We start from the raw sequence: 25332 nt of genomic DNA, 5'->3' as shown, positions 1-25332 counted from the left end.
TTTTTTGCAAGCTTGACTGGTGTCATGTACCACCTGTAAATCATTTTCATTATATTCTCTCTTAAGGCATTACATGCCGTGAACTTCATACCTGTGGTCCATAACTGTTCCCAGTCAGCCATCATAATGTTGTGTCCAACATCTTGTGCCCATTTAATCATGACAGATTTCACCGTTTCATCCTGAGTATTCCATTTCAACAGCAAGTTATACATTCTTGACAAGTTCTTTGTTTTGGGATCTAACAGTTCTTTTTCCAATTTTGATTTTTCCACCTGGAAGCCAATTTTTTTGTCCAAATTATATGCCTCCATTATTTGATAATAATGGAGCCAGTCTCACACTTTATTTTTTATTTTTTAAAAACTCTGCAGTTTTAATCTATCTCCCTCTTGTTCCACAATTTCCCAATATTTCGGCCATTTGGCCTCCATATTGAGCTTTTTCTGAGCCTTCGCTTCCATTGGTGACAACCACCTTGGGGTTTTATTTTCAAGCAAGTCCTTATATCTTATCCAGATATTAAACAGTGCTTTTCTGACAATATGGTTTTTAAACGCTTTATGTGCTTTGACCTTATCATACCACAAATATGCATGCCACCCAAATACATTGTTAAAACCTTCTAGGTCCAGGACATCAGTGTTTTCAAGAAGCAGCTATTCTCTCAGCCAGCAAAAAGCAGCTGATTCATAATAAAGTTTAAAGTCTGGCAGGGCAAATCCACCTCTTTCTTTAGCATCAGTTAATATCTTAAATTTTATTTGAGGCTTCTTGCCCTGCCAGACAAATCTAGAAATATCTCTCTGCCACTTCTTGAAACAATCCATTTTATCCAAAATTTGCAATGTTTGAAACAAAAACAGCATCCTTGGCAATACATTCATTTTTATCACAGCAATTCGGCCTAGCAATGATAGCTTCAGATTTGACCATATTTCTAAGTCCTTTTTCACTTCCGTCCAACATTTTTCATAATTATCTTTAAATAAATTCACATTCCTGGCAGTCATATTAACCCCTAGGTATTTCACTTTCTTAACCAGTGTTAATCCTGTCTCCTTCTGAAACCTCTCTCTCTCAATTACTGTTAGATTTTTCTTTAAAACCTTAGTTTTCATCTTATTCAACTTAAAACCCTCTACCTGACCAAATTCTTGAATCAGTTCCAGTACTCTTTTAGTACTAGATTCTGGCTCCTGTAATGTCAATACCAAATCATTGGCAAATGCTTTCAATTTGTACTGTTTAGCTCTGACTTGTATACCTTTAACCAATTGGTCCCTTTTAATCATGTTTAAGAGAACCTCCAGGACCGATATAAAAAGCAATGGGGAGATTGGGCAACCTTGTTGTGTTCCTTTCTCTATCTTAAATTCTTCCGTCACTACATTATTCACAATTAATTTAGCCTTTTGTTCTGAGTAAATTGCACCTATACCATTTCCAAAACCTTGACCAACCCCCATCCCCTGTAAATTCTTCTTCATAAAACTCAAAGAAATATTGTCAAAAGCTTTCTCTGCATCCACAAATATCAAAACTACTTTGGTGTTAATATTCACTTGTAATTTTTCTAAAATGTTAATTATGTTCCTCGTATTGTCAGACAAATGTCTGCCCGGGAGAAAGCCTGCTTGATCTTTATGTATTTCTTCTACTAGTACCTTTTTTAGTCTTTTAGCCAAAATATCTGCAAAAATTTTATAATCCACATTAAGCGAAGATATGGGGCGGTAGTTCTTAAGCTGTGTCTTCTCAGACTCTGTTTTCGGTATAAGTGTAATATAAGCTTCCTTCCACGACTCTGGTGCCTTTTTCCCTTCCAATATTTCATTACAGACTTCCTTTAAAGTTTGTACTAACCACTCTTTCAAGGATCTATAATATCTTGAAGTCAAACCATCCGGTCCTGGAGATTTGCCTAATTGCATGTTCTGGATGGCCCCTTCTACCTCCTGCTCCGTTATTTTGTGATTCAACATCAGCTTATTTTCTTGAGAGATTTTTTGTAGTCCATTTGTTTTCAAAAATCGATCAATGTCCATTTCTTTCTGCGTCTCCTGTGTATATAATTGTTTAAAGTACCTCTGAAAGAACTTTCTAATCTCCACTGGATTCTGTATATTCTTTCCTTCCACTTCCAAATTCGTAATGGTATTGAGTTTTTGTCTTTTTTTCATTTGCCAAGCCAGCAGTTTTCCGCATTTATTTGCCAATTCAAATGTCTTTTGTCTCATCTGTTTAATTTTCCATTCTATTTCCTGGTTCATCATTTTCATATATTGTACTTGATATAACTTTATCTCTTTCAGAATCTCCTGCGACTTTGGTTTCACTCTCAGTTTCTTCTCTCCTTCCTTTATTTTCTCCAGAATCTTGTCTTTTTTCTCATTTTGAGCTCTCTTCTTAATTGCATTCTGTTATATCAGAAATCTTCTCATAACCGCTTTGCTTGCGTCCCAGATTACTCTTTTTTCAACAGTGGTGTTCATAGTTATCTCAAAATAGTCTCTCAAGGTTTTTTGGGCCTTCTCAGTCACTTCTTCATCTCTAAATAAGGTGTCATTCATCCTCCATCTGAAGGAGCCAGTTGGTGTTAGTTTCATTTCCATCTTCACAGCACTGTGGTCGGAGCATGTTTTAGGGCAAATTTCCACTTTTCTAATCTTCGGAGCCAGCCCTCTAGTTACCCAAATTTGGTCAATTCTTGTCCATGTCATTTTGGCCTCAGAGAAGAAAGTTCCCTCTCTTCCCAAGGGGTTCTTCATTCTCCAGATGTCAACTAGATCCATATTGTCAGTCATATATAAAAAAAAGTTTTTGGTAGTCTACCATCCTTAGTAACTACCTGTCTCTGTGCCTTGTCCATATTTGTAGACACCACTCCATTCATGTCCCCCATCAAAATCATATTGTAATCCATATAGTCCATCAGAGTCTTCTTAAAGAATTCTGATTTTCCCTCATTTGGTGCAAAAATGCCTACTATCAAAAATTTCTCTCCTTGTGATTGGATTTCAATTGCAACAAATCTTCCTTGGCCATCTTTAAATATAAATTTTGGTGATAGGCTCTCCTTTGCATAAAGTACTCCTCCTCTTTTTTAAAACTTTGTCTGATGAAATAAATTCATGGCCCAGTCTTTTATTACTCAATACCTTCCTGTGTAGCCTTATCACATGTGTTTCTTGTAGACAAATCCAATCCAATTGTTCTTTTTTTTTTTAATAAATGAAAGACTCTTCGCCTTTTTTCTGGGGAGTTCAGTCCATTTACATTCATTATAGAATTAGAGATAAGAGTTTATGAGTAAAGATAAGTTCATGTTAGTCCATAGACCGATTCGATGTGAAAGTATTAGTTTCTGGGACTTCCGGGTTAGCGCGATCGGCTAATGGCGGATTCCCTCCGAGCTCCGGAGGGAATCGGCTCCGCTGGGGACGGGTCCTACCACGACGGCGATGCGGGGACCCTTAGAAACCGCAGGCGCGGAAGCCTGCGGACTTGGTGACTCGGTGGGCACCTTTAAGCGCCTTCCCCGACCCACGAAGAGCCTTTTTAAAGGCTACGGAGAGGGTACGGAGAGTGGCGTGGTGCTGAGAGTAGACCGCTACTTCAGTGGAGCGAAGCCGTGAGCCATGGCCGGAGAGCGCTGACTTTTTTCCCAGAATTCGGACTCGAAAAATAAATTACCCGTGAGTAGAACAGAATCTGGACTTTAAAATTTATACCTTTGAATTCGGTACAACCGGGGGATGTGCTAAAGGGAAGTCCGCACCCCCCCCCCACCTACAAACGATCTAAAGCAAGGATTGGAGAACTAAGGTGGAGATTACTGTTTTTTTTTGGTGTCAGATAAAAGATACTTCCATGAATTTGACAGAAGAAGTCTTTGTGCTGGAGAGAAAGTGAGGAATTTTGGAAGCTTTTTGTGTAAACACCCCCCCGAACCCGGGAGCGTCCTGTGTGTGAGCCGGAGGAAAAAGAATAAGGAGTTTGACAGCTGTCAAAGGAGCTGTCAAATGGGTGGATAAAGTTAAGAACTTTGTTACTTAATAACTCTCTGAATTAAAAGTGTTGCATTTGAATTGAGGTGGTCGGAAACAACGTAGTTATAAACAACAAAGTAACGGATTGTTGGAAAAGGACTATTAAACATTTGGAATCCCCCTAGGGGGAACTAGAGACATTACAATGGCTGCAGAGGGAAAATTACTGGCAGAGATAGAAAAAATGTTTTTTCTTGTGGGAATCCTGCAAGAGCAGAGTACGGCTATGAAAAAGAACTTATGACCTTGAACTCTAAAACAAAAAACTCTGCTGATTGTATAAAGGATCTGACTGATAAAAAATCTGCAGCTGAACCAGAAGTGACATCTGTGGAACCGGTGGTGAGGAAAGAAGGAGTTGGGAAAGTACAGGAAAATATCAAACAGAAGCTTATATTGTCAGGAAATAAAGAAGAAGATCTTCGGATTACAAATCTGCGAAAGATGAGAAAGATGAAGGAGGGAGCCCCTGGAGTACCTGCTACACTGGAATTTAAAAGAATAAAGAAATATGATTGGGACTTCCTCTTTGAGTATGGGAGATCAGCTGACCTTTTACAGCAACTGCTTTTAAGCATCAGGGACGGAAGAAAATTCGATGTGACTGTGATAGAACTCCTTCGAGACCTGAGGACCAACAAAAAGGGATACCAACAAAATCGGCAGAGAGAGACTGACAGAGACTTAAAGGCCTCGGATGTGAGGAATCCGGGCTAGGAACTGTTTTTTGTGGACATTTGCTTGGGAAGGGATGGAAACCGGGGCAGGGAGGGAGGGGAGAATAGAATTTCAAAATCTTATGATTTCTGTATTTGGCCATTATGACATATAACTAATTAATATATAAAGGGAGATTTGTGGAAGGGAAATTAGGTCGACCTTAGAAAAAGGATTAAATCTTTATAAGAGAATTGGATAAGTTAAATGTGGATAAGTAAAATGAGCGAATTTTAAAAATAACAATAATATGTTAAGGATGAGAGACAAGAACTTGCTGAATTAATCATGGGAATTGGGATGTATGAAGAGGGGGTGGGGGGAAGTCAGGGAAAGAGGGTAAAGAAAGTAAGAGTATGAAACTATACATGTTTTGTTTTTGTTTTGTGTGTATAAAATGTGAAAATTTAATAAAAATTTTATTTTTTAAAAAAGAAAGTCTTAGTTTCTGTCATTGAGCAGAAGTCAGAAGTCAGTTATGGATCAGAAACCAGGACAGGGCCCTGTTTCGATGTCTTCATCTTCAGCTAATTTTTAAGCGGTGGTGTAAGACTGAGGAATTTGTATAAATATATTCTGTTATTTTCTACGTTTCTCAGAGATAACAACTAAGTGTGAGTAGATCAACGTGTATCTTGAGCTTTTCTCAAGCTTCACGTCGAATCGGACTATGGACTAACATGAACTTATCTTTACTCATAAACTCTTATCTCTAATTCTATAACGAATTATTGTGTTATACACATCCTTATGAGTTTGAGTTTGTAATCTCTGTTTGAGTTTGTAATCTCTATTTGAGTTTGTAATCTCTATTAGAATACATACTTTTGAATGGATTAGTTTTTGTTACAATTGACTATTGATTTGGGAGTAGGGACCCCTCCCACTATTGAAACTTACATTGGCCTGAGTTCTTGGTGTGCTTTTTTCTTGGTATATCAAAGAAATACAAGCACACTGAATGGATACATCTTTACTAGGTGAACCTTGCCAGTCCCTTCTAACTCTATAATTCCATTATTCTTTGTAATGGGTCATTGTCAGATGATGGATTTCCTCTTCCTCTTGCAACAGAAACCAGTGATGTTGTCGGAAAGGTGTGGTACACAGAGTGTACACTCACACAATGTGGCATGTTAATAATCATAGAAGTATGCAACTCAGCAGTTTGCAAACACAAGTAGGCAAACTGTACATGGGTTGCATGTAACATGTGAACATGCCCTAAGATGATGATGACGACGACGATGATGATAATTTATTTATACCTCGCCCATCTGGCTGGGTTTCCCCAGCCACTCTGGGCGGCTTCCAACAAAACAATAAAATACAATAACCTATTAAACATTAAAAGCTTCCCTAAATAGGGCTGCCTTCAGATGTCTTCTAAATGTCTGGTAGTTATTTTTCTTTGACATCTGGTGGGAGGGCGTTCAACAGGGTGGGTGCCACTACTGAGAAGGCCCTCTGCCTGGTTCCCTGTAACATGGCTTCTTGCATCAAGGGAACCGCCAGAAGGCCCTCGGTGCTGGACCTCATCGTCCAGGCAGAACGATGGAGGTGGAGACGCTCCTTCAGGTATACTGGACCGAGGTCGTTTAGGGCTTCAAAGGTCAGCACCAACACTTTGAATTGTGCTCGGATACGTACTGGGAGCCAATGTAGGTCTTTCAAGACCAGGGTTATGTGGTCTCGGTGGCCCCCAGTCACCAGTCTAGCTGCCGCATTCTGGATTAATTGCAGTTTCCGGGTCACCTTCAAAGGTAGCCCGACATAGAGCGCATTGCAGTAGTCAAAGCGAGAGATAACCAGAGCATGCACCACTCTGGCGAGACATTCCATGGGCAGGGAAGGTCTCATCCTGCGTACCAGATGGAGCTGATAAACAGCTACCCTGGACACAGAATTGACCTGCACCTCCATGGACAGCTGTGAGTCCAGAAGGACTCCCAGATGAAGTCTCATCTTTGAGACCCCACATAATCCTTCTTGGGAAATCTTGCAGAAGCCACTCGCTGCAGCCAAGCAGCTAGTCCTCATCTCCAAGGTAACCCCCCATGTTCTTTTCCTCTCACAGGCAGACTGCCAAACGTATGGGGAAAAAAGCCACCTGGCCTCCATCCTTAGCGAGGAAGAGAACAAGCATGTGGCCGCTGTTTTAGCAGGAGGAAATGATCCCGGATTTGGTATCTGGATTGGACTGTTCAGAAAGAAAAGGGGCGGGAAGGTAAGTAAAGGGGGCAAACTCTCTTTTTCATTTGCCTCTCAGTAGGAACAGCAGCCGGCGAGGGCACAGAGGAGCAGTCCAGAAGACGAGAGCTCCCTGCAGGGAAGGGAAGGGCAGATATTCCCATCTCTGTAAGGGAGGATCTGGGGCTCTGGTGAAGCTCCTAATTCAAAGAGTAGCCATCTGCCTCCATCCCCAGGATGCAACACAGGTCCCATTTAGAACTCTCGCAATGTTACTTTAATAAGGTTTTAAATCAGCAAAGTTGACATGCCCCTTAGCCTTGGAGAAATATAGTGGTACCTCGGGTTAAGCATTTAATTCGTCCCGGAGGTCCGTTCTTAACCTGAAACTATTCTTAACCTGAAGCACCAATTTAGCTAATGGGGCCTCCTGCTGCTGCCGCGCCGCCGGAGCACGATTTCTGTTCTCAACCTGAAGCAAAGTTCTTAACCCGAGGTACTATTTCTGGGTTAGCGGAGTCTGTAACCTGAAGCGTATGTAGCCCGAGGTACCACTGTATTTGACTATCCAGTTGGAAAGGAGGACATACCGTCTTTTCTACCTCTAAGACTTCTGCAGAGTAGAGGGATGTAACAGGTGCATTTCTTGTGCTGGGTGATGGAGAACAGTTGATCCCAGCTAGATCTCCCCCAAGCAGTACACGTCTGAGAGGTCCAGCCGCCTCATCCTCCTTGGGATTTGATCCCACCAGCTGAAAATCAAGTCATTGATAGCTTTGCTGTAAAATCACACTGGGGAGAAGAGCTGAAGGGTGGGGGCAGGGGCGTAGGAAGGGTGATGGGGAACAGCTGATCCTTCCTAGATCTCCCCCATCCACTACAAGTCTGAGAGGTCCAGCCGCCTCATCTTCCTTGGGATTTGATCCCACCAGCTGAAAATCAATTCATTTTACAGCCTTGCTCTAAAATCACACTGGGGACAAGAGCTGAAAGGTTGGGGCAGGGGCGTAGGAAGGTGGGTGTGGGGGGTGCAGACCGCCCTGGGTGTCATTCGTGGGGGAGGGATGACAGAAAGGCACCACCGCCGCTGTTGTGTGCCATGGATCGCCCTGCCTCGCGCAGCAGATCACTCCACCGCCACCGTTGTGTGCCGTGGATTGCCGTGTGTGGCGGGTCACCCTGGTGCCATTGCATGCTGCATGCACAGCAGGTCGCGCCCCCAGCTTGCACCACCCCTGCCGAGTGCATGCCATAGTTGTCGCTCCAGGTGCCCATGCAGCTAGCTCCGCCACTGGGTCAAGGTCCTCAAATCAATGCGGCTCACTGCTGGCTCCAGAATTCTTAAGGAATGGGTGCCCTCGCAGCACCCCTGGCCTCAAATGGAGTCCTTGCAGCTCCTCTCAAGGATGGGCAAAGTCTCAGGGAGGTATCCCAGTGTGTCTCAGGCTGAAGCTGCTTGGGGGAGATTGCTTGGTGGCACAACAAATGATCCCTTTGGACTCATGTCCCTGGGAGTCAGTTGGTAGAACAATGGGAATCTTCATCTCATGGTTGTGGGTCCGAGCCCCATGCTGGGCAAGAAATTACTGCATTGCAGGAGGTTGGGTCCCTTGCAACTCTACGATTCTAGGAATGTGCCCCCAAAGCTCCACGCCCAGCGAGGCCAAACCAGCCACGCTCCCCTAAATTTGATTCTGAATGAGGCAACTGGAAGCTCCTGTTCCTTCCTCAGCAAAGACTTTTTGTTCTCTCTACAGAACATACAGTTAAGATGGTCTGATGCCGCCAATTTTGACTACGCAGCTTGGGGAGAAGGACAGCCAGACAAGAGCGGATACTGTGTCGAGATATTTGGGGATGGTAAGAAGGGGGCTTCATAAGCTGAAGACCTTTGCTTCTTTGTATTCTGTGAACCTTGATTCCATTCTATTGATTACTGTTATCTATATAAGGCCTTTCAGGACATACCGTATTTTTTCGCTCTATAGGATGCACTTTTCCCCCTCCAAAAATCAAGGGGAAATGTGTGTGCGTCCTATGGAGCGAATGCAAGCTCCCTGGCTTCAGCGATAGCAATGTGAAGCCTCCGAAGCCTGCCCTCCGGAGGCTTCGCGTTGCTTTCGCTGAAGCCAGGAGAGTCTGGTCTTTGAGCAGCGCTTCCCCCCACCGCCAGCCCCACAAGAATTCCACAGCTGGAATTCCCCCACCTCCTAGAAAAGCCCACAGGAGCCGCAAATCCTTTAAAGAGCGCGCGGCTCCTGCGGGCTTTTCGACGGAGCTTGTGGGGCTGGCGGTGGGGGGACGTTGTACATTTATCCATGCTGGTTTCTAAACGTGGAGGGAGGGAGGCAGGTCTGACGGTTCTTCTTTGCTGTTTTCTCTAGATTTTGATGTGTGGAATGATACCGACTGCGAGAACGAGAACTATTACTTGTGCAAAATGCCACTGTAGAGATGGGCATCCTTCACTACTGAGGCTTCGACAAGCTCAGCACCTTGGAGAATGGGACCAACCTGGAGGTCTTTTTCTTCCACCGGGACTTTCGTTCACCTGCCCACATTGCACCCCCATGTCATAGCCTTTGAGATGTCTCTATCTTGAGACTTCAATAAAGAAATTCTCCTCTGCATCCCATCTCTGTCTCCTTCAAACTGATCACGGGGCTAATCAACCAGGGATGTCAGAGGTCGCTGTCAGAAACACAGGCAGAAACAGCCAATGTCTGCTTTTCTCACCCCATGTCTGGAAGGGAAGCTGTAGCCTTCTTAGACTTTACCGATTGGTTGGGTGAGCGTTGCTCCCAGAGAGGGAGGAAGGAGTCAAAAGACACCGAGGTTGATTCAGAGAAAGAGTTCTTTATTTCTGCTCTCCGGAGGAGCAGGAAGGCACTTGCGTGGTCAGTTCACAGCAAGCCCACCGAAAGAGAAATTTCAAGCAGTATATATCCCCTCCAGGCACCCTCTTCCCTCTCCCCAGGAATCCAGCCACGTTTGCTTATACACATAAGTTGACATCCCCAGGAATCCAGCCACGTCAGCCTATACATGTAAGTTGACATCCATGACCATAAACAGATGTTCCTGTTCCTGTCTTCCTTATCTTGGGGTAAGAAGGTCACCAACTCTAAGAGCACTCCTGGCACCATCCCTGAGCGTGGGGAGGGGTGTTGCAAGGTGTGTGCATCAGTGTGTTGGGATATTTACAACCTACAAGATAAGATAAGCCCCAGCTCTGCCGTCCCGTCTCCACTTCGGAACTGACAAGGCCATCTATTAAGTGTCACGTACTGATAAAGGAGAGGGCTTTGTTTATACAGCTGGGTCCCTGTTATACATGAGCTCAAGTTAATGGATTTTAGCTAATGGATCCCTGGAGAAGGAAAAATTGGGATTTTGGGGCCCGTTTCAGACTGACTGCACAGTCAGGTTTTAGGTTTGGGAAACCTGCTCCTTCAAAGCTAATCCACCCTGGAGTACGAGTTCCCTGTGTGAGGAGAACCTGAGCTTACAGGGTTAAACAGCTCAGAGTGTACGCCCTGCCTACAAGTTGGGAGGGGGGAGATTATGCGTCATTTCCGAGATTCTCCAGCCTTTGTTCTTTCTCTCTACTTTCTCTTTTGAGGAGAGAGGATGTGTTTTTCATGATGCGCTGTGATAGACAATGGATAGTCTGCTGTAAATAAAAACTGCTTTTAGCTGCTAAGATCCTGAGTGGACTTTATTTAAGCTGAAGAAAGCATTTGAGTTTCCAGCTTTCTCTTACCGCTGCTTAATCTCTGCGTGTTGCTCAGAGCCTTTGGAATGTGGCCTTTGAAGTCCGGAGGCCTGGCTAGTAACTGCGCAGCCGAAGCGGGCTGGATGCCAAGGCTTATCTGAGCAATAAATATTATTCACCCTGTTCCCTAATCTTACTTCTTTATTACACTTATAGCTCTTTCTTCCCTCCAAGGAAATCGAGGTGGTGTACCTGATTCTCCTACCCCCACAACAACCCAGTGAGGTAGGCTAGGCTGATTCTTCTTCTTCTTCATTACATTTGCAGCTTGCCCTATACCCGCAGGTCTCAGGGTGTTTACAACATAAAATCACAATATAAAAACAACCCTATAACACCCCCCCCAAAAAAAACAGTGACCAAGGTTGCCTGGTGAGCCTCAAGACGTAATGGGATTCGAACACTGGTCTCTCCCAGGTGCTCATTTGACACTCTAACCACTATACTGCACTGCCTCCCTGTCCCTACCATGAGTGTTTGGCTCCCAATAGTTCCATGTTTGCCCCCTCCCTCGCCTTCCACCTGTCTTCTTCTTTGATGACCGTAAGATTGTCTTCCATGCACACAGTCTTAACAGTGAGTCTGTAAGTGACTGTGGATGCCAATTCTGGATCTACACATCCTTCCACAGTGGGGACATTGGTTTCTGGGCGGGAGTTGATCACGGTGTGGATTTGCCAAGCGTGCCTTCCTCTTAGCACCTTTTTCCCTTCCGTCCTGAGTTTGAGTGTCTTCAAAGCCCATGACACCTTTGGTCAAGGCTGTTCTCCAACTGGAGCGCTCGCAGGCCAGTGATTCCCAGTTGCTGGTGTTCATCTACATATTTAAAAGATTTGCCTTGAGGGAGTCTTTAAACCTCCTTTGTTGGCCACCAGCATTACACTTTCCATTTTAAGTTCAGAATAGAGCAGTTGCCTTGGAAGACGATAATCAGGCACCCACACAACATGACCAGTCCAACGAAGCTGATGTTGAAGAATCATTGCTTCAACGCTGGTGATCTTTACTTCTTCCAGTGCACTGCAAGTACCCAGATGCCTCCTCACATGCCCCACAAATGGGTTTTGCTTTGCTTCCCCGTCCTGTGCTAGACTTGTTCTTTGCAATAGCTTTTGGTCCCTCTGGGCAAGTCCAGGCCCCTCAACTTTGGCCAGACTGCACTTGCCATGCTGCTGAGCAAGGAGGTCCAAACAAAAACAATATCTTATTAAGCAGATGCAATAGTTGTGGGAATGCTTAGGGATGTGGAGGAGGATATATTGTCTAAGATATCCTATCCCAATTTGTTCAACAAAATCAGCAGAGTTAACATTCCCCTTTTTTAAAACACACGGACAGCAGATAGCTTCCTCAGACTCGTTAGAGTCTCTGTAAATATTTCCTGGAATTTCCCCTGTTTAATCCCTCCTAAAATAAGACGCTACGCAGTATCCTGTAAAGTATAAAAGTTACTCACAAGTAATCATCTGTTCACACAAAGGTTCCCAGAAGGCGGACTTAAAAGGTTATAAAGGTAAAGGTACCCCTGCCCATACGGGCCAGTCCTGACAGGCTGTAGGGTTGTGCGCTCATCTCACTCTATAGGCCGGGAGCCAGCGCTGTCCGCAGACACTTCCAGGTCACATGGCCAGCGTGACAAGCTGCATCTGGCGAGCCAGCGCAGCACACGGAAACGCCGTTTACCTTCCCGCTGGTAAGCAGTCCCTATTTATCTACTTGCACCCGGGGGTGCTTTCGAACTGCTAGGTTGGCAGGCGCTGGGATCAAATGACGGAAGCACACCCCGCCGCGGGGATTTGAACCACCGACCATGCGATCGGCAAGTCCTAGGCGATGAGGTTTTACCCACAGCGCCACCTGCGTCCCTAAAAGTTTATAACATAGTTTAAATGTGGTGACTATCTCCTTATGGGAGAAAGCCTCCCCTTTTCTTCTCTTGGCCTGGAGCCAAGGGTGCGTCTTAGTAGTGCTGTTGTTAAGATGGCATCAGTAGAGACAAGAGAGACAAGATGGTCGCCAGCCTGTGGTTCTGCTTCATTTCTACTTCAGGAGAGGCCACGCTCATCTCAAGTTACACACAGGAAGTTTAGTCTCAGTCTTGGAAAACAGGAAGTTCCGGCTGGAGGACTGAGTTAACCTTCATGTCTACTCTAGCCATGTTGTGTTCGACTGCACCTGATTCTTACATCCCACATACCCCTTCTCAGACAAATACAACATACAAAAATGTAGATAACTTCAACCAGCCACCCAGAGTCCCAGTTTGATACGTAGGTTCTGGAAACTCTCTCTTGGTAAGGGTTTTGTCAGGATGTCAGCAGTCATCTCGTCGGTGCAGCAATAAGATAATTCTACAAGTCCATCCTGGATCATCTGGCATATATAATGTTACCTGACTCCAATATGTTTCGTTCTGGCTAGAAATTGCTCACTCTGCGTAAGCTTTATGCAACTCTGTTTGTCCTCTAACAAGCTGACAGGTTCTTTTCTCATCAACCCAAAGCCCTTGATGAGTTGATCAAACCAGGCGATTTTTCTGCACACCTCCACTGCTGCAGAGTGCAACAGGCTCAGTGGTAATATTTGTAACAAATTTCTTTACTGGTTCCTTCCTATCATATGGATCCAATTCAGGATGTGCGCCATATACGATCCTTAAGCAAGGTATAAAGGTAAAGGGACCCCTGATCATTAGGTCTAGTCGTGGCCGACTCGGGTTGCGGCACTCAACCCGCTTTATTGGCCAAGGGAGCCGGCATACAGGTTCCAGGTCATATGGCCAGCATGACTAAGCTGCTTCTGGCGAAACCAGAGCAGTGCATGGAAATGCCGTTTACCTTCCCGCTGGAGCGGTACCTATTTATCTACTTGCACTTTGACGTGCTTTTGAACTGCTAGGTTGGCAGGAGCAGGGACCGAGCAATGGGAGCTCACCCCATTGTGGGGATTCGAACCACCGAGCTTCTGATCGGCAAATCCTAGGCTCTGTGGTTTAACCCACAGTGCCACCTGCGTCCCTCCGCGTCATGTTTTAATAATGGGTTAAAAGTAAAGGACCCCTGACGGTTAGGTCTAGTCACGGACGACTCTGGGGTTGCGGCATGCATCTAGCTTTACTGGCCGAGGGAGCCAGCGTTTGTCCACAGACTGTTTTTCCAGGTCATGTGGCCAGCATGACTAAGCCGCTTCTGGCGAAACCAGAGCAGCGCACGGAAACACCATTTACTTTCCTGCTGGAGCAGTACCTATCTATCTACTTGCACTTTGACGTGCTTTTGAACTGCTAGGTTGGCAGGAGCAGGGATCGAACAACAGGAGCTCACCCCGTCGCGGGGATTCGAACCGCTGACCTTCTGATTGGCAAGCCCAAGAGGCTCAGTGGTTTAGACCACAGCACCACCTGCGTCCCACACAACACATTTAAAAGGCCATAAATTAGACCAAGGCCTGGGAGAAGAGGAATGCTCTTGCCTGGTGCCTGGCACAGCCATTGTGATTAATCTTGAATTGTTTTGTAGACAGATGAAACAGGCTATTGGGAGACATTAATGAGTATGAAAACGAGTCAGTCGTAATAACGAAAGACATCTGAATTTTAAATATATCTAATCGCCCGCATGAGATTATGATGAGGCTCAGTGGTTTAGACCACAGCGCCACTCACGTCCCTAATAATGGGTTATGAACCTTAAAAGTAGGACGTCCTGAGTCCATATAGTTACCAAAACCATTCCTTAACCTTTCCTTAACGTTTTAAAAGCTTCCCGTCATTCAGAAACACACTGAGACTCAGCCTGACATGCCAGAACTTTTGTAAGCCAGTATTAGCAGAAGCGCCATCACTAGATTCAAGGAGGCAGAGACAAAACCGGAGTCACATATGTGCCTGAAAGAGACTTTATTCGTCAGTGTGTCACACACAGGCCAGGCAGGAAAGAGGCAAAGGTGCTGGAACATAGCAAGGACAAGGGCTTGGGCCCCCATGGAAGGAAAGGACTTGAAGCCAACCCTGTTATTCAACGCGTGGGGCTCATGGAAGCTGTTTGGAAAGCCATGGCAAACTGCTGCACTCAGTACAATGAAAATCGGCACAGAAAGGGAAACTTTTCCTCACACTTATTATCCTTCCATAGAGCAAGGTCTGGAAGAAATCAGAAACAAATGTCACCAGGTTTTCCCTACTGAAACAGTGCTATTTATCACAGCTGGTAAATTTGGGATCTCTGCAATTTGGGATCTCTGCAATATTAGTAATACAGCAAAGTTTGCCAAAGAGAAAAGGTGTGCTGCACACACAAAGGTTCATTTCAAAGCGGGTGGCACTGTGGTCTAAACCACTGAGCCTCTTGGCCTTGCTGATCAGAAGGTCAGCGGTTCGAATCCCCACGACAGAGTGAGCTCCCGTTGCTCTGTTCCAGCTCCTGCCAACCTAGCAGTTCGAAAGCTCATCAAAGTGTAAGTAGATAAATAGGTACCACTCGGGCGGGAAGGTAAACAGTGTTTCCATGCGCTGCTCTGGTTTCGGTGTTCTGTTACACCAGAAGCGGCTTAGTCATGCTGGCCACATGACCCAGAAAACTGTCTGTGGACAAACGCCAGCTCCCTTGGCCAGTAAAGCTAGATGAGCGTCACAACCCCATAGTCATGTTTGACTGGACTTCATCATCCAGGGGTCCTTTACCTTACAAGCATGGGAAAAAGAAGTCCTCACTGGTGCCAGATATGAGTAAGGAAGATTTCTCATATGGCAGACAGGTTCTGAGACTGTGTCCTGGTTCAAATACAGTGGTACCTCGCAAGACGAAATTAATTCGTTCTGCGAGTTTTTTCGTCTTGCGAATTTTTCGTCTTGCGAAGCACGGATTCCCATAGGAATGCATTGAAAATCAAACTTGCAAGACGTTTCCATCCTGCGAAGCAAGCCCATAGGGAAATTCATCTTGCGAAGCAACTCAATAAACGAAAAACTCTTTCGTCTTGCGAGTTTTTCGTCTTACAAGGCATTCGTCTTGCGAGGTGCCACTGTAAAGCTCTTCTTGCAACTGAGGACTCAGCTAGACTGGTAAAAAAAAAGTGATTTATATGTGTTGTATGTGCGATATAACACCCTGCCATCAGATTGCGATGTGGAGTCCTGTTTGTCTCTACCTGCTTAAATTTATGCTTTAAACTGAAATGCTTCTTCGACGTGTCTAGATCCAGCCTGACAAGCCCTGTGTGACTGCTAATCTGTTTTGTGGACTATACAACCAGTCCTGCTCTGTCCTGAAGACTTAGGGTTACCACACCTCTTTTTGTCAGCTGGCTGGCTCTGAGACGGGACTCTCCTGCTGCAATTCAAAATCCCAATTTTCAAATGCAGCTGCCCAAGAACATTCTGAATTATGTGGGGAAGCTTGAGCATATCTGCAAAGGGTTGCCTTAATAGGGAGGGCAGGAAAGAAGAATTGGAAGGCTGAAATCAAGAGGAAATGTTCTCTGAACCCCACCAAGGTGGTCAAATCTCCTTACTTTCAGCGTGCAGCGCTACACAGTGCTCTTTGTCCCGAGCGTGCGGTTCCCCAACTGCCCAAGGCATGTAGTCAGCTGACGCAAAATCTGCCCACCTCCACCTTGGGAACTGTAGAGATAGCAAAAGGGTCAGTGTCTTTTTGAGAAAGCAGCACCGTCCGATTCTACCTCCTCATCCCTGACTCAGACTCTTTCATTGGCTCTGCCCAAGTAAAAGACAAGACAAAACCCATATGGATTTCCAAAGTATGTAAGGATTTGCTGAGTTACAATAATCAGTTTTGGGGAAAATATTAGGCGGGCAATGCTCTCACCAACATGGAATGGAGACAGTGTGGGGTGTAACATAAGCATAACAGCCTTGGCCCAGTATACCTGAAGGAGCATCTCCACCCGCGTCGTTCAGCCCTGAGGTCCAGCTCTGAGGGCCTTCTGGCGGTTTCCTACCTGTGAGAAGTGAGGTTACCAGGAACCAGGCAGAGGGCCTTCTCAGTGGTGGTGCCCGCCCTGTGGAATGCCCTCCCATCAGATGTCAAGGAGATAAACAGCTATCTGACTTTTAGAAGACATTTGAAGAAAGCCCTGTTTTTTTAATCTGGTGTTTTATTGTGTTTTTAATCTTTTGTTGGAAGCCTCCCAGAGTGGCTGGGCAAACCCAGCCAGATGGGCAGGGTATAAATAAATTATTATTATTATTATTATTATTATTAGTCAAGTACAACGCTTCCTGTTTGCCCAGAGTGGACACACAGGAGGGTGTTATTCCACAGCCAGTAGGACTTCGTGTCACATCCTCAGCGTGTGACCAGGTAGGTGGGCATGACCCCGGAAGACCCCATAAAAGGGCCAGTCACACAGCCACCTCCCTTCTCTTGATGCTATGTTCTCTTGATACTGATGTATTTTGCTGTCTGCTGGCCCTTAGCCACCAGGACACGGGCTCATTCCCATACAGGATGAACTCTAACCCTCTTCTGTAACTCTGAGCCAGGCTTCCTCAACCTTGGCCCTCCAAGATGTTTTTGGCCTACAACTCCCATGATCCCTAGCTAGCAGGACCAGTGGTCAGGAATGATGGGAGCTGTAGTCTCAAAACATCTGGAGGGCCGAGGACGAGGAAGCCTGCTCTAAGCTAAAACCTGTCTTCAGGGATCCAACCGTGAACTGAATGTGAGTAAATTTCTTAATACTTTTAAAAGAAGACTTTTGTGTCTTTATTCTTTTTAGGAGGGATAAAAGGGGGCTTTTGCGGGAGGTGGGGGAAAGGGACAGAGTGTCCGGGGAAAATATCTAATTTACCTCAAAAACCATTGTAAACAATTAAAATTATTAGTAGGATTGGAATAACACTTGTAGTTTACTGTTAAATTTTGGGTGTCATGGAGATGTCATAGATTTGGATTACTAAACGAGATGCAGGAGGAAAAGGTTAATATAAGGACCCACAAAGGGGAGGAGGGAAGTTAAGGAGACTCTTCAGAAACTCTCTTTCTTTGTTGGCTGTTTGATAACTGTTTGCAAATTGGTAAAATCTGAAAAACTAAATAATTTGTTTGTTTTAAAGGAGAAAAATGAAACAAGATGTGAAATGTAAAGGAAGCTAGGACCTCTAGCTTCCTTTACATTTGGCATCTTGTGGCTATCATATCATGGCTATCATATCATAAGGGGTGATATGATAGCCATGTTCAAATATATAAAAGGATGTCACATAGAGGAGGGAGAAAGGTTGTTTTCTGCTGCTCCGGAGAAGCGGACACGGAGCAATGGTTCCAAACTACAAGAAAGAAGATTCCACCTAAACATTAGGAAGAACCTCCTGACAGTAAAAGCTGTTCAACAGTGGAATTTGCTGCCAAGGAGTGTGGTGGAGTCTCCTTCTTTGGAGGTCTTTAAGCAGAGGCTTGACAACCATATGTCAGGAGTGCTCTGATGGTGTTTCCTGCTTGGCAGGGGGTTGGACTCGATGGCCCTTGTGGTCTCTTCCAACTCTATGATTCTATGATTCTATGACTCTGTCCCTCTAACATTCATACCAAAGAAGGGATAGTGGCAGGTGCACCATTAGCGGAGGAAGGGGGTGTGGGGGTGCGGTCTGCCCTGGGTTTCATCCCTGAGGGGGGGTGACATCGCTGTGCTGCTCTCCCTGGGACGCTCGCCACAGCAGCGCTCCCCAGGAGGCTTGCTGGCGGTGGCGCACGCCCGGGAGGCTCACCACCGTTGTACCGTTGTAGGCCTGGGAGGCTCGCCACTGTTGCACACTCAGGAGCCGCCACCAGCTCAGCCCCATGCGCCGTGCCGTCCCTATGGGTGGTTTGCCCCACCCCTGAGTGCACCGCCCCAGGATAGCAGCAAAAATCGCAGGCTGCCTCTAGTCACCTTGCCACCTTTCATCCTGTACATCCCAATCCAGACCTGATGCTTAGGTTGAACACGCTTAGCTAGTTCTTTGGCCACAGCGGCCGTTTCTTCACGATTGGCAATGGTGGCAAGATGCACGTCTGGGCTGTAGGCTTGGCATTTGGCCTGAGAGAGAACGAGGAAAAGGAGTTGGTTAGCCCAACGAACAGACGGTCGCCTCGTGAATACCACAAAGTTCTTCTTATTCCTTCTGTGCATCTGAACAAACAATCACTTCTGAGGGATAACAGGAGAGGTCCCACACACCCCTGCCAAGTTTCCCTGAAGCGCCATTTTACCCTGTTATGTACTGAGTTGAATAGGATCCAAACTGCAGCAGTCTGATTGGTCCTAGAACAATAGGATCCAAAAGGCAGCAGTCTGATTGGTCCTAGAACAATAGGATTCAGAATGCAGCAGTCTGATTGGTCCTAGAACAATGCAGCAGTATGATTGGTTGGCAGGAACCACCCAATCATGCTCCAGATAGAAGTGAATCCACAACCTGATTGGCTTACAGTAGGATTCCGGAATTAGCCAATCATGTGCAGCCCATTGTGTAAATAATGTATATAAGGCAGATACATTGAGGGGACATTCATTCATTCCTCCTCACCACTATGAGCTGAATAAAGAGCATGAAATCACTTTACGACTCTGAGTATATTTCATATCCTAAAAGAGCAATGGAGCAGGGAGAGAAGTGGAGCAGGGAAAGGAAGTAAATTGTGGCACCAGCTAGTTTTGGTGAGGATTATTGTCATTTATCGCTACTTAGCAACATCCCTTCTCATTTCCTGAACCCTTCTGCTATATTTTCTGGCTAGCAGCTACCATAGGTAAAGGTAAAGGGACCCCTGACCATTAGGTCCAGTCATGGCAGACTCTGGGGTTGCGGCGCTCATCTCGCTTTACTGGCCGAGGGAGCCGGCGTACAGCTTCCGGGTCATGTGGCCAGCAGGACTAAGCCGCTTCTGGTGAACCAGAGCAGCGCATGGAAACGCTGTTTACTTTCCCACCGGAGCAGTACCTATATATCTACTTGCACTTTGATGTGCTTTCGAACTGCTAGGTTGGCAGGAGCAGGGACCGAGCAACGGGAGCTCACCCCGTCACGGGGATTTGAACCGCCGACCTTCTGATCGGCAAGCCCAAGGCTCTGTGGTTTAACCCACAGCACCACCCGCGTCCTTAGCAGCTACCATAGTCCCATATAAATAAACCTTAATAAAAAGCCCTCTGTGTGTGTGTATAATCAATAATGAATACCAATATGAAGTGCTTTCCCCCCTTCTAAAAAACTATTTAGGAGTACTCTCATTTTGACTCAAGAAAACCACCATTTTATAGTTCGAATTGGGGAAAATAAATACAGGCAATGGACAAAAGGGCAAAGATTCACAAAATGTGGGGGAAACACACTGCCAATATGACAATATGCCCTTACCATATGGACAAACCATTGTTTTCTTCAATTACTACAATTACTACAATTCGACTACTACTCCCTCCCTTTGATCCTGGGGTACATTTGCTTGGCCAAGGTTTTTACCAAAGGAAAAGGGGTTCACCTGTTGCTGGATCTCATGGCTTCCAAGAGTGTGGTTTTGATTGTAGCTTAAAGATCATCAGAGAAATAAGTTTTGGCATGCAATGCAAGTTGGGCAGCAAAGTCAGGGGCTTAGGGATTTGGTGTGCAGAAGTTCCAAGATTCATTCCTTACCTCTGCTCTGTTCCAAGATTCTGGGTTCTCGTTGTATTTATAGCAAAATCGGGAAAAGGAGAACCAGTCTTCGGGGCAGGGGCCTCCTGAGCCTTTCACTGGAGAAGGAAAGGAGGGTCAGAGGGGAAGCAGGGTTTGTTTCCCAACAAAGCCACTTCCGCCCTTCGAAGGAGGTGGAGTTGTGGGCTTCACAGCCCAGCCCTGCGAGATTGGGGAGATTCCCGGCCGCATCACCCCCTGGCCAGCCAATCAGCTGGCTCTGGGGGCGTGCCTGCCCTATTTAAGGCAGGACGCGGAAGGGGTTCTCCCTCTTTCCCGCCTGCCAGCTGTTCCTGTTTTTCCCACCCTCCTGCCCTATAAGGTTTTCGTTCCTTGACCTTGCTATGGACCTTGGTTGGTCGCCGTTGAGGGGCCTGGTAGGAATTTTTCCACGTGGCAAATTGGTATCAGACACTTGGTTTTTGCCTACCTCATAGCAAATCATCACAACTTTCTGGGTATTGGCGGGTAGGCATTGGTATAGCTCTGTAGATGGAAGAGGGGAGGAAGCGCCATCCCCTGCCCCACATATTGAAGGGTAGTCCGATAAAGGATTCTGGGCGGCGTGGCCCTGTCCGAAGCCTGGGGAGGGGAGGGCCTAAGGCACGCCCCCTATCGGTGACCCTGGGGGGGGGGAGTTCCTAGTTGATGTGCATCAGCAGGACTCCCCCTACTGGTGGTTAACCCTTCCAAGCAGATGGGCTGAAGCTGGATATAGTCGGTTAGGACCAATGCCTAAGCCAATCACCTGTAACCAATAAATCTGTGGCCTTATTTAGCCCATTAACCTTAATAATTATGTCATGAGTCATTATTTCCACTGTGGGGGTGGGAACTCGCCATGCAATTAAAGCCATAGCCTTGCTGCATTTCATCCAATAAAGACTGAACAGGAGACCCCTCTTGATATCTAGCACAGCATATTTTATGTTCCAACATCTCCCATTAAAAGGTCCTGCATAAATTTAGCAGACAATGGCAAACCTAGACAGCATCTTAAAAAGTAGAGACATCACCTTGCCAACAAAGGTCCGTATAGTAAAAGCTATGGTTTTCCCAGTAGTGATGTATGGAAGTGAGAGCTGGGACCATAAAGAAGGCTGATCGCAGAAGAATTGATGCTTTTGAATTCTGGTGCTGGAGGAGAATCTTGAGAGTCCCATGGACTGCAAGAAGATCAAAGCTCTCCATTCTGAAGGAAATCTGCCCTGAGTTTCACTGGAAGGACAGATCCTGAAGCTGAGGCTCCAAGACTTTGGCCACCTCAGGAGAAGAGAAGACTCCCTGGAAAAGACCCTGATGTTGGGAAAGATGGAGGGCACAAGGAGAAGGGGACGACAGAGGACGAGATGGTTGGACAGTGTTCCCGAAGCTACCAGCATGAGTTTGACCAAACTGTGGGAGGCAGTGGAAGACAGAAGTGCCTGACGTGCTCTGGTCCAGGGGGGTCACAAAGAGTTGGACACGACTAAACAACTAAACAACAACAAAATTTAGCAGACTAACCTTGGTCACCTTCAACTTTACTTATTCTGTCCATCAACGCAATGTTATTCTTTCGCAATCCTGTTATTTCTTTACGATAGGCTGTGGAAATTTTTTCCAGCTGGGAGAGTCTTAATTCTACCTTCGCAATGCGATCGATAATGTCCTTCATGGAGCTTTGAGGTGGAGCAGCAGATTTTCCATCATTTGACCTCCAAGCCCTCTCTGTAAGAATAAGCAAAACATTGGGCTCTTCGGAAGGGCTCATTTCGCCAACAGCTGGCATCTACAAGCTCTTTCAGGCACACAGGGCAAAGAACGGAGGAGAAATTTGATTCAGTTGTTATTATTAAATTTAATTTATTACAGTCGTATCTTGGAATTCGAGCAGAATCCGTTCCGGAAGTGCGCTTGACTTCCAAAACGTTCAGAAACCAAAGCGCGGCTTCTGATTGGCTGCAGGAAGCTCACTTCTGGGTTTGTGGCGTTCGGGAGCCAAAACATCCGAGTACCAAGGCGTTCAGGATCGAAGGTATGACTGTAGTTGCTTTATCTATTTGCCATGGCAACTCAAAGTTACTTACAACATGAGTTATCAGCCTGCCCACCTCATGCAGACAGTAAAACCATAGGAAATATACATTAGAACAGCCCACTTGCTCTAAAAGGCCACAGATTGTTAAAGGTCAAATACTTGGTTAATAAGGAATGTTTTTGGCTGATGACTGAAGATGGGTAATGTTAGTGCCAGGCGAAGCTCCCCAGCAAAAAAATCCCAATAATGGGGAGCCACCACTGAAAAGATCCATTTTTCTTGTGTTTCCACCCTCCAAATCTCCCATGGAAGGGACACATGAAGAAGGGGCCTTGGATGGTGACGACAACTATTGTAGCTGCCTGAACCTGGACCTAGGGACTGAGATGGACTTCCATGATTGCAAAAGCAGGAATGATAGCTGGAGGGGACCAGAGATGGATTTCTACGGCTGCAAAACGTAATAGTCTAACATTCGTGTAGTTGCCATGCTTGGCCAAACCAGATAGTTGAGCTGGTTAATTATAAGCTAAAAATGAAGCTAGTTGACTCTTGAGGTCAACGCTTTCCTGTTTTGTCAAAGGAAGGGAGATACAATGAGGAACTACAAAACTTGACTTGGCTGGTTCTACCAGCTAGTTTCAGAAGGAAAAGTTTGAACTGGTAGCTATGGAAATATATATTCTCCTTCTCCTCCTCCTGTATACCACCTTATACCCGCAGGTCTCAGGGTGCTTTGCAACATAAAATAACAATATAGAAATACAAAATATAAGCAAAACGAACCCAAGCCCTCATGGTTGGCTTGTCCCAGGCAGAATATATCCTCGTGGAAGATGACTAGGAGCCTCAAAAGAGAAAGTCTGAACTTGAGTGATAGAGGCCCCATCTGTACCTAGAGAGCAAGGCGAAAGGATTGGTAGAAATGTTCATATGCTCATGCAACTGTATTCAGCCACTTTGCTGAGGGTAGCCATTTGCTTTGACTTAAGCAGGAAGAACTGCTGTAAAAATCCTACCACATCCTTGTAAGGTACTACAATACGAAGCCAGCTACCTCCATTCCAATGTTGGAATTCTCGCCCGGTCAGAGGTATGTGCCTATCTGCAGGCACCGGCTGAATTCCTTTGACCTCCCTCCGGCGACTCCCGGCAGGAACAACACGAGGTCCGTTCCGGCGATTTTCCTCAGGCTGTGAGAAAAACACACCAACTGCTTCTCCTCCTTCCTGCTCCCTGCATATCCCCAGGGAGGGGAATCAGACACAGACAGAAATGTAACTACATGCTTTTATTCCTGTCTTTAGCAGTCATACAGTAAAAGATGTCTGCTCTCTTCAACAAACAGAGAGAAACTCCAAACTCCACCCATGTACATCCTGTACAGATCATATGACACACACTGAGCTCACATCCTGTGCTCAATAAGGAGAATGGGCTGCCCCTTCGTTTCCATGGCAACAGTCACAAACTTCCTGTTTGGCTTTCCAGCCACAAGCAGCTGACTGAGCTGCTAGAGCCTTTGCTTGCTGCAGCATTGCTGCTTTAGAATAACAAACTCCCCCTAAAGTATCAATGCGTGCTGCAAGCAAAGCGTCATCCAGAGAAGAAAACAAACAGTTGTTATATGTATAACACTCCCCTGTTGTTTCAGTTCCACCCTTGGAACTACCCGCCACTGGTTTTACCAATGTACCTCTCTGGTTGTGTGACTTCCAAGGAATGAGTGCTTCTGCATTACCTTGGTTAACAACTCTCTGTTGTGCCTTTGTCTCTGACTCAGACACAGCTTCAATCTGACCTTGGTCGTTTACAACAGCAACACATGCAATAGCTTGGTTGGCAAACTCCTTTGAATACCTCTTGGGTGGTACACCCTTCGCTGCTCTCTCAGACCTACATAAGAGGTGCTGCTCTTCTCTGCTTTCTGGTTCAATCTTTGGACTCTCTGGAGAACCAGTACCAATTGTAAACAGTGGTTCATCCTCCTCTTCTGAGGGTCTGGTCATTGTGTGAGATTTCCTCTCAATGACTGTGACAACTGAGTTGTCTGAGCTATCGCTGTCATCATCAGTACTACTGAACTCAATAAAATCAGCATCATCATCAGAATCATCATCATCTCCTGTGGGAAATGTGTGAACAATCACTCTCTCCTGTTCAGGAGCACTCTCTAGGAATTTTGTGAGAATCACCTTACCAGATTCAGACAAAATTACTCTGTAGAGACCCTTTTCATAACCCACAAAAATGCCTCTGGCATTCTTTACTCCACCCGGAGCTTCTGTCCTCACATGAGACCCAAAAACCTTGAAATGGGCAACTGAAGGTTTTCTATGGAACAGTTTCTCAAAAGGAGAACTTCCCAACTCTTTTGAAAACTTTCTCAACCACGTATAACAAAATGACATCAGCGATTCAGCCCAGTACTCATGTGGCAGATGTGAACTAAGCAATTGCGCTTCCATTCCCTTTTGCAATTCTTTGTTCACCCTAACACAGACACATTTCTTCCAAGCTTCTTCAGAACTAGCAATTATGTGTCTTATCCCTTTCTTCTTCAGGAACCTCTGGAAATCCTGTAAGAGAAAAATTGGCTTCTCATCTGTGCAAAGACAATCTATGTCAGCATCATGCATATTTTTAACCTTGTCACAAAACTCTTTAAACCTTTCTAAGGCTTCTTTCGGTCTCTCCAAAATATAAATCCAGACAAAACCTGTAAAAGAATCAACACAAATTAGGTAATACTTTGCATTGCCTCTAGATCAGTGTTTGCCAACCTTTTTTGGGCAAAGGCACACTTGTTTCATGAAAAAAATCTCGAGGCACACCACCATGCCAGATGGGGAAAGGTCACTTTTTACTTATGTAAAAAAAAATAAAAAAATAGTAACAGCATAGA

The 25332-nt window shown here is 45.5% G+C and overlaps 1 protein-coding gene and 1 long non-coding RNA gene across 2 annotated transcripts in view; one reads left to right on the top strand and one right to left on the bottom strand.

Moving 5' to 3' along the window:
- Positions 1-25332, bottom strand: part of TYMP (thymidine phosphorylase) — a 242030-nt gene that overhangs the window by 44572 nt on the left and 172126 nt on the right. The window lies entirely within an intron of this gene.
- Positions 6865-9516, top strand: LOC310825784. The gene is made up of 3 exons (XR_014555534.1): positions 6865-6996; positions 8717-8819; positions 9344-9516. It is a non-coding gene; the product is annotated as an uncharacterized lncRNA (long non-coding RNA).

The sequence above is a fragment of the Podarcis gaigeae genome (genome assembly GCF_964106915.1).
Source record: "Podarcis gaigeae genome assembly, chromosome: 10".
Lineage (NCBI taxonomy): Eukaryota > Metazoa > Chordata > Lepidosauria > Squamata > Lacertidae > Podarcis > Podarcis gaigeae.
This window is presented reverse-complemented; position numbering and strand designations above follow the sequence as displayed.